Source organism: Globicephala melas, chromosome 13, assembly GCF_963455315.2.
Source record: "Globicephala melas chromosome 13, mGloMel1.2, whole genome shotgun sequence".
Taxonomy (NCBI): domain Eukaryota; kingdom Metazoa; phylum Chordata; class Mammalia; order Artiodactyla; family Delphinidae; genus Globicephala; species Globicephala melas.
The window spans coordinates 69751461-69764875 of NC_083326.1; the positions used below are offsets into that span (position 1 = coordinate 69751461).

Below are 13415 nucleotides of genomic sequence, written 5' to 3' on the forward strand. Positions count from 1 at the left end.
ACGTCGCGGAGCAACTAAGCCCCTGCGCCACAGCTACTGATCCTGTGCTCTAGAGCCCGCGAGCCAAAACTACTGAGCCCATGTGCCACAACTACTGAAGCCCGCACGCCTAGATCCCACGCTCTGCAACAAGAGAAGCCACTGCAATGAGAAGCCCGCACACCACAATGAAGAGTAGCTCCCGCTCGCCACAACTAGAGAAAGCCTGTGCGCAGCAACGAAGACCCAATGCAACCAAAAATTAATTAATTAATTAATTAAAAATTTTTTAAAAACAAACAAACAAAAGCTTGCTATCAGGTCTCCTCTGATCATCCGTAGAGACCACCCTTCCCCCAAACAGAAACAACCCCAAAGGAAAAGGTCTCCCCAAGAGCCTATATTTTCTTCCTCACTCAGTGCTAAACTTCTCTAGATTTCTGAAATTTCCCAGGCATGAGAGACCCTGCAGTTCATCTTCCCTTGATGCACCCACGACCCAGGTGATGAAACCAGCCAGGGCGGGCCATTCATAGCTGAGAACATTTACCGAGTGGTCTCACCCTGCGCCATGCGCTGAGCTGGCCACTTAAGAGCATCAACTCATCTGAGCCTCATATGACCTGTGAGGCAGGGCTGCTGCTGATCCCGTGGTCCTGGACAAAATTTAGGCGCAGAGTGGTGGAGCCACTCCCACCTGTGGGGAAGCCCAGAGTTCCATGGTTGCTAGTGGAAGAGCCGAGATCAAGACCAGGCCTGACTGGCTTCAAAACAGGTAGTGAGCTCCCCGTTGCTGGAGGTATCCAAGAGTCTTCATAATCACATAGCAAGAAGGTAGTAGAGGGAACTGAGGAAAAGGGAGACTCCAGGACCAAAGCCACATGAAGAGGCTCCCTCTACAATAGGGCTTCTCCACTCCAGGACCACTGACATTTTGGACTGGATAATTATTTGGATGGGGCGGGTGGGCTGTCTTGTGCATTGAAGGATGTTGCGCGGCATCTCTGGCCTCTACTCCCCAGATGCCAGTAGCAAACCCCTAGTTGTGGCAACCAAAAATGTCTCTAGATAGTGCCACGTGTCCCCCAGGAGAAGGGGACGGGCACAAAATTTCCCTTGTCTGAGAAACTCTGCTCTGCAAGAATTTCTGGAAAAGTCAGTAGACAGCCAAGAAAACCAAGGCTGACAAGGAAGTGCAGTTTTACACCCAGCAGCGCCTTCGTAGGAGACAGCTGTGCACTGCAGCAGCCCTTATATCATGGCAGAAATGCTGTATATCTGCTCCCAGTATCAGCATCCTGGAGCGGCAGGAGGAATATCTGTTCATGTGTAGAAAATACAGAGAGAGAGAGAGATGGAAGGAAGAGAGAGGGAGGGAGAAGGAGAGTGGGGAGGGAAGGAGGAAGCAAGGAAGGAGGAAAGGAAGGAAGGAAGGAGGAAGGAAAGAGGAAAAATCCCATGACCCAAAAACCTGACATCTGAATATAGGCATTATTTGACCTAATGTAACAAACTTGTGCCATTAGTACCAGACCAGCCCCCTCCAACTCTGAGCTGCTACAATAGGACCTTGGTAAGGCTGGACATATTGAAGAGTCTGTGCATGATAGACCTGGAAGGACCCTTGGAAAGCGGCGATCTGGGAGCTAATCCTGGCATGTGTTTTGCAGGGTCGGGGGTGTTGGCCGCGGGCATCCTCCTTTTTCACCACCCCCATCCCCTCGCTACGCTTCTCCCCCAACTATCTGCCCCAGAGGCTGACGCGTATGGACTGCAGTGGACTGTCTTGCCTTGTGCCTTCTGGTTGGGCTGTGCCAGAAGGAAATGAGAAGTGGGTGGTGGAAGGGGGAATGGAGGTCAGGGTACTTATCCCCTCTGCTCCTACCTGCCAGGGTCTCTGAGAGGTGGCTGCATCCCTTCACTGAGAATCTCAGCCCCTGCCTGGAGACCACGTAACCCTTATCCCTCCCTGGTCACATCTTCTGGTCTAGGAATGATGCTCTGTAACTAGACCCCAGAGACTGTGCTATCCTGTGTGGTTTCCCTATACCCTGCCCACACCTTTGTCAGCAATTCCTTTATTAAACTCGCCTTGAATTATCCCGATTTGTGTGTGCTGTGTGTTTCCTGCTGGGGACTAACTGATGAACCATGTGATTCAAACAAAATCATATGCAAAAACCCAGTAGATAAAACAGACCAAGGCAGGGCTCCTCCATCCGTGCAACCTGCATTTGTCTGGTGTCCGTCCTCTGCCAGACGCCTCATGCCGGGGGCTAAAGAAGCACTGGGGAGGGAGAGAAACAGGGCTCCTGCCAGCTGGAGGGTAGAGTCTTACAGGTGGCAGAGGTGGGGCCAGTGGCCTGAGCTCCTTGGACCCATGTAAACACCTGCCATGTGGTTCCATCTGTCCCACCCTTATTTTTCAGATGCGGAAATTGCGGCCCAGAGAGGGAAAGGGACTTGCCCGATATTTAAGACAGTCCAACCTTCTGGAAGTCGATTCTACAATTGGAATCCTGCCTTCTTTGTTTCTAGGCATGGCTAATAGTTAGTGAGCTGTTACTGGGTGCTGGACCCTTGGCTACACAGATCCCATCACTGAACCCCCTAACAGCTGTGAGGTGGGAACAATTGTTACCCCTACTTGATAAATAAGGCTTGGAGAGATGGAACATCCTGCCCAAAATCACACAGCAAGAGCCAGAGCTGGGACTGGAGCCCGGGATGTGTAGCACTGAATCCGGCACCTCTCCTCCTCTCCCCTTCTCCCCACTGTCCCCCTGCTTCAGAGAAGACGGGGCCAAGAAAAATGTCACCCTTCAGAGAAGTGTCTTAGTGCATGGTTCTTCATCATCCTGTGACCATAAGGAAAATGCTCTGTGGCCAGATCGTCCACCTGAGACAGAACAAGGAGAGAAGTGCAGGGGGTGGGCACGAGCCTCTCGGATCTGCCAGGTTTGGGCCCCAATTTCAAAACATTTTTGGCTGGAATGAAAACAATGCAGAAGCCAAGGTCAGTCTAGTTCCTGAGAAGGGCTCAGAATTGACAGGAGAGTCTCTCAAAGTGGCCCCCACACACACCCCCAGCCTGAAACCCCACCATTAGAATTGTTTTTGTACAGAGGATAACACACGCTCCTCCGTGGAAAACAGAGAATGTGTGTAAATTACCTGGATGTGGGGACACGTCAAGGGTAAGGAATAAAGGGACCAACATTTCTTGAGCATCTACTATGGGCCTTCAATTAGGAGGACTCAGTCAATATTCGTTTAATATCACATAAATCGTATCTCTTATTCCTCACAACAGGGCCGTGAGGTGGGCGTCACTAACTTTATATTTACAAATAAGGGAACCAAGGCTCAGAGAGGGTAAATGACTTGCTCAAGGTAACACAGCCGATGGGTCACAGGGCCAGGTAGGATCTCTGCTCTAATGCCTAACCTGTCTTACTTTCCATCACACCTACTAACACCTAAGGTTGGGGAACCTACTCTAAGCCTAGGGGGAAATGTCCGAAGAGGTAGAAACAGAAAGTGGAGACATTTGAAGGACAGCCCCAATTTTGAGAGGCTCTATGACATGAATTAGCTGCGTGATCTTCCCCGTGCTGGTCCTCAGTTTCTTTTCAAGAAGAAAGTGCTGAACTTGACCACCATCCCCCCCCCCCCTTAATTTCCTCCTAGCTCTGACGTTCTGCACACCGCCAATTCACTGATGGAATTCAAGACTAGTTTATCCAAACCCACTCTGGTCGATCGGTAGGTTTCAACCTAACTGAATATTGTTGACAAGGACCACTCTAAGAAGGAAAGGAAGGTATAGTAATGGGCAGAAAGAGGCGGCACCCTCTGTCCTTCATCTGTGCCCCAGAGCAAAGGCACTGGGGTTGGGGGAGGTCTTTTCCCTCCGGATGAAGACATGGGAAAACCAGCAAGACAAATACCCCTCGCAGACTATGATTTGGACCAGCTGTTGCTGGGCTCCGTTTCCACTTACTTATTCCATGGAGGGTGGAAGAGGGGGACGAGCATCATTACGGCTAAGCTGGGTCCCAGAGAGGGAGCTTGAAGTCCTCCTGTGGTGACCAGCCCCTACCCAAGTTGAGATCTCAGAACTCCCACCCTGCCTCCGCTCCTTGCACATGTGGCCAGCTCGCCCTGAGGCTGTTAGAAGCAGAGGCTTACCTCTCTGAACAGATCAATTCTAGATAAGACCCCTTTGATGGTCTAATTATCCTCCGCTCACTGTTCTATGTTATGTAAGGAGACCGATTGGTGTTTCTGAAGAGTTAACACATTCCTCCAGCCAGGTCTCAATGGTGAGTACAACGTTATCCCTCCTTCTACACTTGTAACCAAAACAGCCTCACTATCCAAGCCCAAACGTGATCAGTGTAACTTGGATGCCTCCTATTCTGAGAGTGTCATCAAACAGTGCTTTGTGGGAAATTCCCCACATGCAGGCTGTCTGTGAGGGAATCACAAAAGGACATTAAAAAAAATGAACCTCCAGTATGGTATGAGTCTACAACATCCAGGAAAGGATAATCAGTGGGACAAAGCTATACAAAGAAAAAAGAAATTTGATCTGACCTTTAAACTGTAGGTAGGATTTGGTAGATCAGTGAAAGAAGGGAGGACATGCCCAGAGGGGAAACAGAGAGCAAAGGTGTGAAGTTAGGAGTGAGTTGGTGTTGTGGCAGAATAGTAAGGAAGAGGAACCAGGCCCAGGGAGAAAGGAGATGGCCCCAGGAGTAAAGGGAAACACGTTTTAATAGATGGAATGGGGCTAGATTATTAAAACCCTTGAAAGGCAGGCAGGTGAAGTTTCTATTTATTTGACATAGTAGACGGTAAGGAGCCTCAGCAGATGTTTAAGCAGGGGAGTAATACAAAATACCATCAATCCTTATTATTCATGGATTCTGTATTTGCAAATTCGCCTACTTGCTAAAATGTACTTGTAACCCCCAAATCAATTTCCACAGTCATTTGTGGTCATGTGCAGAGCAGCAAAAAATTTAAGTCACCCGTTGTGAACATCCCCAGCTTGGGCTGAGCAAGGTGGCACTCTGCCTTCCTGTTTCAGCTCTCATGCTGTGAACAGGTGTCCTTTTGTGGTCTAAATGGTGCCACATGTTTTTGCATTTGTAGGCTTTTCGTTGGTGATTTTGCTGCTTTTGTTTGTTTCTTTGTTCATTTCATTTTGCTGTTTAGCTAACTAGTGTTCCTAAGCGTAAGAAGGCTGTGATGTACCTTATGGAGAAAATACATGTGCTGGAGAACCTTTATTCAGGCAGGAGCTATAGTGCTATTGGCTGTGAGTTCAATGTTAATGAATCAACAATATATATTAACTCAGGTGTCTTTAAACAGAAACACACACAAAACAAGTTTATGTATTGATCAGTTGATAAAAATGTCGTGACAAGAGGCTTTCGGGAACCTAACCCTGTATGGCCCCTAGGAGCAATGGTTCGATATTCACCAGTTCAGTGTTTGAGACTGCTTTATAAAACTCAGCTAGCTTGAATAACAAGAATCAACTGTAGCAGTGTTTGGGAACTGGATGGAGGCCACAAGACCATGAAGAGGAAACGTCTCTTGAGAGCACGTGCAGTAGAGCCAGTGCCTGGGTTTGCATCCCTGCTCTGCCACTTGTTAGCTGTGTGGCCTTGGGCAAGTCGCTTAGCCTCTCTGTGCCATGGTTTCTCATCTGTAAAACTTTGTTATGGGGTGGCTAGGAGAATCTCAAGGTGTCAATATTTGGAAAGTATTTAGAACACTACCTGGGACATCCTGAACACTCTTCGCATCTTTCGTGTTTGTTAAATAAATGAAGAAAGGAACAAAAGAAATTTCACAGGCGAGGAAACTGAGTTGGGGATAGGAAGAACTTGCCACACCTGAATTATTAGCAGAGCTGCTGGGGTCTTTCCAGCGATGGCGTGGGATGAGGCTGGCACCAGAGAACCCGTTCCCAGACTGTTGTGATGACACTCTGATGCAGAGACGCAAGGGGGAGGTGGCCGCAGGAGGCACAGGAGCAAACCCACAGTGTGACCCAGGGACCCACCAAGTCCCCATCATGGGAGCCACTCCCCATCATCCCTCTGCCCACAAACCCCCACGTGCCACTTCAAGCCACAGGCCAGATGGATTCTAGAGCGCTCCAAAGGTACGCCTCTCCATCTCGCCCTTTAAGAATTACTAGGGAGCTCCAGGCTGTGCCGCGCAGGAGCAAGAAATACTACCAAGCTCGGCCAGAAACCTTATGAGAAACCGAACATGGCCAGACAGAAGCTTCACAAGAAATACTGGCCCGGGCTCCTGAGAAGAACAGCGGGCCTCGGCGGCCGAGCAGGTGGCCTGCCATCTCCCCCCTTCCCCCTCCCCCCCCCCGCCCCCACACCCCGTCCAGCGAATCGATTGTGCGCAAGGCTACCTAGTGCTGGGGAAGTAGATAAAGGCAAGATATACGACAGGAGGGGCCCAGGCCTGATGAAAGGGGAAGAGAAGGCAGCTTAAATCAAGGGGCAAGTGCTGCAAGAGAGGGGAGATAACAGGATTTGTGTTTATTGTTAACAAGGAGAATCGGCTGAGGTGCTGGGGCCGTGAGATGGGCGCGCGCTCGGAGAGGAGGGCGGGGAGGGGCCAGAGGGAGAGTGCCTGGTGCTCCCAGTGAATCACGGAAGCTCTGGGGCGCAGGCAGGGAACCGAGCCAGAAACAAGTGCCTGAAAGGGCAAAATCCCTCCTGGTCCATTTGGTTATGTCCGTAACTGCCTTTCACCTTCTGCCCTTTGTTCCCACACTTTCCTGCGCATCACAGAGCACTCTAAAAGATATCCGCACCTGCCACCTCCTCCCACCATGGGCTCCATCAGGCTAGAATTCAAAGCCCACGATGGAACCGTACACACAACGGCAAATGCTTACTGGGAACTTCCTCTGTGCCTGTGGCTGAGCGAAGAGCCTCCTGTGTCTTATTCCAGCCAACATTCACTCCAGGACTGAGGCCCTGGGGTTGTTCCCATTGTACAGAGGAGGAAACTGAGGCTCACAGAGGCTAAGGAACTGACCCAACACCATAGAGTGGCCCTGGAATTCCAGCCCAGGCAGTCTGGCTCCAGAGGCCACCTGGATTCTAGACTGACTTGGTTGCCATCCTTATTAGCCACATCTAAAGGGAGACTGTGGGGCTGCATCACATCCTCTTGGTGTCTCTGTGGCAGACGGTTCCATGCACACTGGCCGTGTCCCATCTCAAGGACAAGCCAGGGAATCGCTCCACTGTTTTGCCAATGGGTCTTCCCCAAACTGCAGAAACAGCTCAGTTCTCCAGCAGGGGCAGCCAGGAAGTAGGGGGAGTTCCCCCTCCACTGGCAGGGGTGGGGGGACGTGGACAGGAGTTGGGGGATGAATGCTGCCCCAGTCCCTCAGAGGGACATTTCTGAGGCGTTCTCAGCACAGCTCCTCAGAGGGTGTCTCACAGGGCGGAGCCCTGTTGCCCCGAGAGACACCGGCTCCCTACAGCCCGCCATGCTGGCTTCTCCTCCTTCCCACGTTCCCGCCCCCTCGCTCCTGCTTCCTGCACCTCCTTCCAACTAGACCTCAGCATCCAAACCCTCATCGTGGGCTCTGCTTTGTGCGGGGAACCCAGACTGAGACAGGACTCCATCTACCTTCAATACATGCCAATACAACAGCAGAACTGGCTAAGTCAAGACATAGGTTGAGGAAGTATATAAGGAAGGGTATTCCCCTTATTCTCTTATTCTTCCGCAGCCCAGAATATAAGAACTTGGGCCAGTACCTTTTCCCCACCCAGAGAAGTGCTGGGGGAAATACTTCTATCTTTCTTTTCACTCTTGACTTTTTGCCCAACCTGCTGGTGACAGCTTGGCTTCCGAGAGCCACGATGTCTAATGGGTGGCACTGCCCATCCTCCAAAGCAAGAAACCACTCCCATGGTCCACGGGTCACTTTTGCTCACTTGGGCAGCCTGGGCCACAGCTCCGGGGGCTCACCCTGACTTCCTGGTGTCCATGTAGGAAGCCCCCTAAGGGGCATCTTCATGGGCCGAGGCCTGGCATCCCCAGCTTTTCAGCTGGGACACAGTGATAAATCCCGTGTAGGGGTGAGTGGTGGGAAAGAACCCTCGGAAGTGTAAAGAAAGAACTTTAAAACAGGAGAGAGGGTTTTCCTAGCCTGGGAACTCCTGCAGAGTTTCCATCAAGGCCCCAGACGGCTACATCATAGATCTTGTGACTCATGGTGACAACGGTCAGCTCTCGTGGTTGGGACAATAGACAGGGGTCTGAGCTGAGGCTGAACCCTCCTCCCCAGAGCCCTTCTGCCCCTTGGCCTCCCTCTGCCCACTGTCAATGCCTCCCTGCTCCCCCATTCTGCCCAGGAATGTGACCTCAGTCTGCACTTGGCCACTGTGGTATCTGCACCAAGCGGGGAAGTACACGGAAGGGCAGGTTCTTGGTCCAATGGGGACAGTTGCCCACACACAGCTGCAGGCCCCCTGTGCCCTTGGGCCTCCAACCAATCTATCAGACACTTCAGCTTAGCTTTCACCACTGTGCAGCCATCCAGTTATTGCACGCACATGCATGTTCCTACTAAGTCCTCCCAGAAGGAGACGAAAGAAAAGGCTCTTCTCCCCTGCAGTGACCAAGGCACAGATCTCTTCCTGCATTAGAAAACAAAGATCAGACAGCCAGATTTGAGAAGATGTGAAATTGAGGACCATCTTAGGAACACACGATCTCGCTATTCAGTGCCACGTGGAGGCTCGTACAAGTTGTTAACATTTATAACTATTAACAACTTGTCTTGAAAGTACACAGAGAGCAAAAGGGTCTTGAAAAATTCTTAAAACTTTAGAAATGGTTGCCACATCCTGTAAGAATAACTTCCCAAGAAAATCATGGCATTTGGATTGATGATCTTACCTGATGGTGGACTGCCCTTGGAATGATGTTGCCATGCACATCTCTGTGTTCCCGACAGAAAAACAAACCAGAGGTGGGTCATTGGTGTTTTTCTCTTCCCCCTCCAGATTGATGGAGGGGAAGGTCTGTGACTCTCATAGATTCTTTTTCTCCAACAAAAAGATGAGGAGTCTAGTTCTGTAAAGAAATGATTTTGATTTGGTGATTAGGGAAAGTAATCTCTTGAAAAGGTGGCAAAAATGCTGAAGAGCTGAGACCCAGGGTTAAGAAGTCCAGCCATTAAGAGCAGGAAGCAGAGCATTCTAGGCAGAGGAGATATCACGTGCAAAGGCCCTGGGCAGGAGTGAGTTTGGCGTGTTTGAGACACCCAAGGGAGTCAGTAGAACTGGAACAGAGAGGAAGTAGGTGGAGAGTACTCTCCACCCAAGGGTTTGTGGAGTGTGTATTTTAGTCTTCTGGTGATGAGAGCCAATAAAACTTTTCAAGCAGGGGAATGAGCTTTCAAAAAGCTGGAAGATCAGGATTTAAGATCTGTCACTGTTGGTGCTAACGTCTCCTTCTGCGCTCAGTGGATGTGTAACTGCAAAGCTTTGACCCCATCACCAGATTGTAGCTTAGCACAGATGAATTTGCTTTTAAACTTCTCATAAAATCGCCTGTACTCTGTAAATAATCTGATTCCCTTGGTCCAACAGACTCAGAAAGAAAAAAATGTTTAAAGCCAAACAAAAAATTTTGTTTTACTTATTCACACCCGAGAGACAGAGTTCAGAACTAGACTTCCTGATCTGAGCCTGAGAGGCATGCCGTCTGCTGCCAACACAGAGTGGGAAAAAGAGGAAAGGTGTTCAGAGTTGGCTCTCTACAGGGGGACTTCACTGTTTGCTGAAACTGTCAAAGTAATCACCCGTATTTGGCAACGGTAATGCTGTTTGGGTAATGCCTGACACTCCGGGGGCCTGTGTTCCCCCATCCTCCAAAGTCCAGTTTGCCCTTACAGGCCCAGCTAAATGGATAACATGAAAAAGCCCAATGACATCAAGTGTTGGCAGGGATGTGGAGGAACTGGAGTGCTCATTTATTATGGTTGGGAATAAAAAATGCTATAGTCACTTGGAAACCACTGAGCAATTTCTTAAAAAGTTAAATATATACTTGTCATGTGACCAATTAATCCCACTCCAAGAAATTTATCTAAAAGAAATGAGAACATAGATTCTCAAACAAGTCTTGTGCAAGAACGTTCATAGCAGCTTGTATTCATGATAGGCAAAACCCGGAAATACCTCAGGTACCCGTCCATCCACAGGAGAATAAATAAACACGCTATGAGATATTCATATTCTACTGCGATAGAAAAGAAATGAGCTATTGACACACGCTACAGCATGGGTACATCTCAGAAGCGTTCTGCTGAGTGAGGGAAGCCAGATGCGAAAGGGCACTTGCTGTATGACTCCATTTACAAGTGCTAGAATAGGATAAGCTAAACTATAGTGACAGAAATCAGAGAAGGGGTTGCTTCTGGGGATGGAGGGATTGCCTGAGACAGGCACAAGGGAATTTCCTGGGGTGGCGGACATGCTCTCTCTCGATGGGTATGTGGGTTACACAAGTGTACACCTCTATCAAATTGATCTAACTATATGCTTAAAGACCAAGATTTCACTAAACGTAAAACACATCTCATTTTTAAAGACGTAAAGATAAATAAAATTCACTTCCTTTTGGCAGTCTTCTCTACCTCCTCCAGACTAGATTAGGGGCTCTTCTTGGCCTGGAAGCTCCCAGAAGCAGACCCAGAGATGAATATTTGCACGCAGGTGATTTATTTGGTAGGAGAGAAGAGAAACGAGACAGGGAAGGGATATGTTATCAAGCAGGTTACCACCGCAGGCAACAGGGCTCAATCCTGTCACTCAAATGACACAGGGTGTCACCCAGAGAGGAGGGAGCTAGGTTATCTATACACCAGCTTCTATTAGTCATTGGCTGGGGCGTAATTCACCAGTTCTTTTAGCTGACCAGAGCATGGGTAGCGCAGGTCCAATGGCCAGAGAGAGTCTCTCCCCACCCCAGGGAAAGAAATGCAGGGCAAGGGACTATGGGCTGGGCTCCAGCAGCGTCTGCTGCATGCCTCGTCTTGTTCGCTCCCATAGCCTCCTGCATGCACATTTATCCCACAGTAGTAGAAAGAATGATTAAAAGCTCAGGTGATGGAATGAGGCAGACTTGGCCTCAAATTCCAGCTCTGCCACTTTCTACATGACAACTTGAACAAATGGGTGTTCTTCTATAAAACGGGGGTCTTGCACTGTTGAGGGGATTCAATGAGTTCTTCCCTGTTCCGTGCTCACCACAGCACCAAGCACATCACAGGACCTCCAGTGAACACTAACAGCAGTGAGCAGCATTGTTACTCTCTCATCCATTCTGTTTGCCCCCAAAAGTCCGAAGTAATGTTTTTCCAATTCCTCTCTTCAATTATTTTTAAGATTTAATTGTTGAAGGAGAATACAGGTACATAGTTCAAAATCCAAAAGATATTACAGAATCAACTGTGAAAAGTCTCCCTCCTTTTACAGTAGCCACCCGGGGCCCTGCTCACAAGTGACCGAGATGATCAGCATGCTTGGGTGTATTTCCCGAAGATATTTTCATGCAGCATTCTAACATACGTTTTGGGCTTGCCTCTGGTTTTCTATGGCTGAATCCAGTGCAGGATGGAGTTTGATTTGACATAATTAATATATGCATTTTTAGCTTTCTATTTTGAAATAATTTTATTTATTTGTTTATTTAGTTTTTGGAAATATACATGAAGCTTCACTTTCGTTCGGGGTTCTTTACTTCCCATTCTGAAAAGTTACTTCTGAGGAACTGAAACCCCGGAAGGTAACCACAACAAAAACATATTAAGTGTTGGTTTCTTTTTTTTTTTTGAAAATGATGATTCAAAGGCAGACTTGTAGACTCGTATCTCTTGAGGAGATAGAAGGTAAATGCAGCCCCTGAAGGGAATTGTTCTAATTATTGCCTAAAAAAGTAAAGTTATACAACTACATTCAAGGACATAAGACAAAGTACTACTTTAAAACTAGAATGGCTGAACAGTTAGGTGAAAAACATAGCTGAAATAGGAAAGGGAAATGGACTTAAGAATAATTTGAATTGAGACAATAAGCCATCAGTCCTAGATGCTCCTGTTAACTGAATATCTTTTCTTTTTTGCGGTACCCGGACCTCTCACTGTTGTGGCCTCTCCCGTTGCGGAGCACAGGCTCCGGACGCGCAGGCTCAGCGACCATGGCTCACGGGCCCAGCCGCTCCGCGGTATGTGGGATCTTCCCGGACCGGGGCACGAATCCGTGTCCCCTGCATCGGCAGGCGGACTCTCAACCACTGCACCACCAGGGAAGCCCTTAACTGAATATCTTGAATCACATTGTTTCCTTTTTCACCTTCCACAATGTCTTCACTGAAATCTCAAAGCAGCATTCTCACAGAACTAAATAAAATTATCATTTTGTTAGGATTCAAAATTTCAATCCAGTAGCCATCAGGATCTTGATAAATGCCAGGCCTTTCATTTTACCATCATCAGGTTTCTTCACAAATTTGACTCCCTGTTCTTCAAATCCTATACAAGCACTGTGAACATCAGGTACAGCAATTCCAATGTGACCAAATCCCCGAGGGTCTGAATTGCCCCTGTGGTAACTCTGCATCTCATCCTCTTCAGTGCCCCAGTTGTGTGTCAGTTCAAGCATAGCTTTTCAGGGGAATGGCCCATGCTACTCTTTCATCTTTACCTTTTGGGATGCCATTTTTATCCTCAGAAGCCAAGAAACAGTGAAAATTTCATAGTGGGAAAATCTAAGTTTTGGAGTAGCGTCATTCCAAGAATTCTAGGATAAAAATCCAGTGACTACTTAGGATCTTAATTCGCAGCATGTTCTGCTGCAAGAGAAGATCCTTGGTGCTGGGGTCCGGGTAGGTGCCGCAGACAAGGGCGGCCTCGTCGGTGAGTCTGCTGGACGTGGGCTGCAGCTCTGCCATGGCTGCACTGCTGTATCGCGGACGACGGTCCCTGGGAACGCAGCCGCCACCCACACTCTGCAGGCCGTGAAGCTCCCTTTTCAGAAATCCTTTTAGGTTTATAGAAGAGCTGCAAAGATAAAACAGAGCGTTCTGGTGTATCCTTCACCAAGCACCCCCCAGTGTTAATATCGTACATGACCATGGTACACTGATCAAAACTAAGAACCTGACATCGGTGCCGTACTATTAATTATACGACAGATTTTATTTGGATTTCACCCATTTTTTCACTAAAGCGGATCCTCCCCAAGAAAGCATGTTGCATTTAGTGGTCACGTCTCCTAACTCTCCTCCAGTCTGTGACAGTTTCTCACCTTCCCTTGTTTTCGTGATCTTAACACTTATGAAGGATCCTACACAGTTATTTT

General features: G+C 48.5%; 1 pseudogene; it reads right to left on the reverse strand.

The window, feature by feature from the left end:
- Window positions 1-11614: 11614 nt before the first annotated feature.
- LOC115855539 (lactoylglutathione lyase pseudogene) lies at window positions 11615-13093 on the reverse strand (annotated as a pseudogene).
- Window positions 13094-13415: the final 322 nt, after the last annotated feature.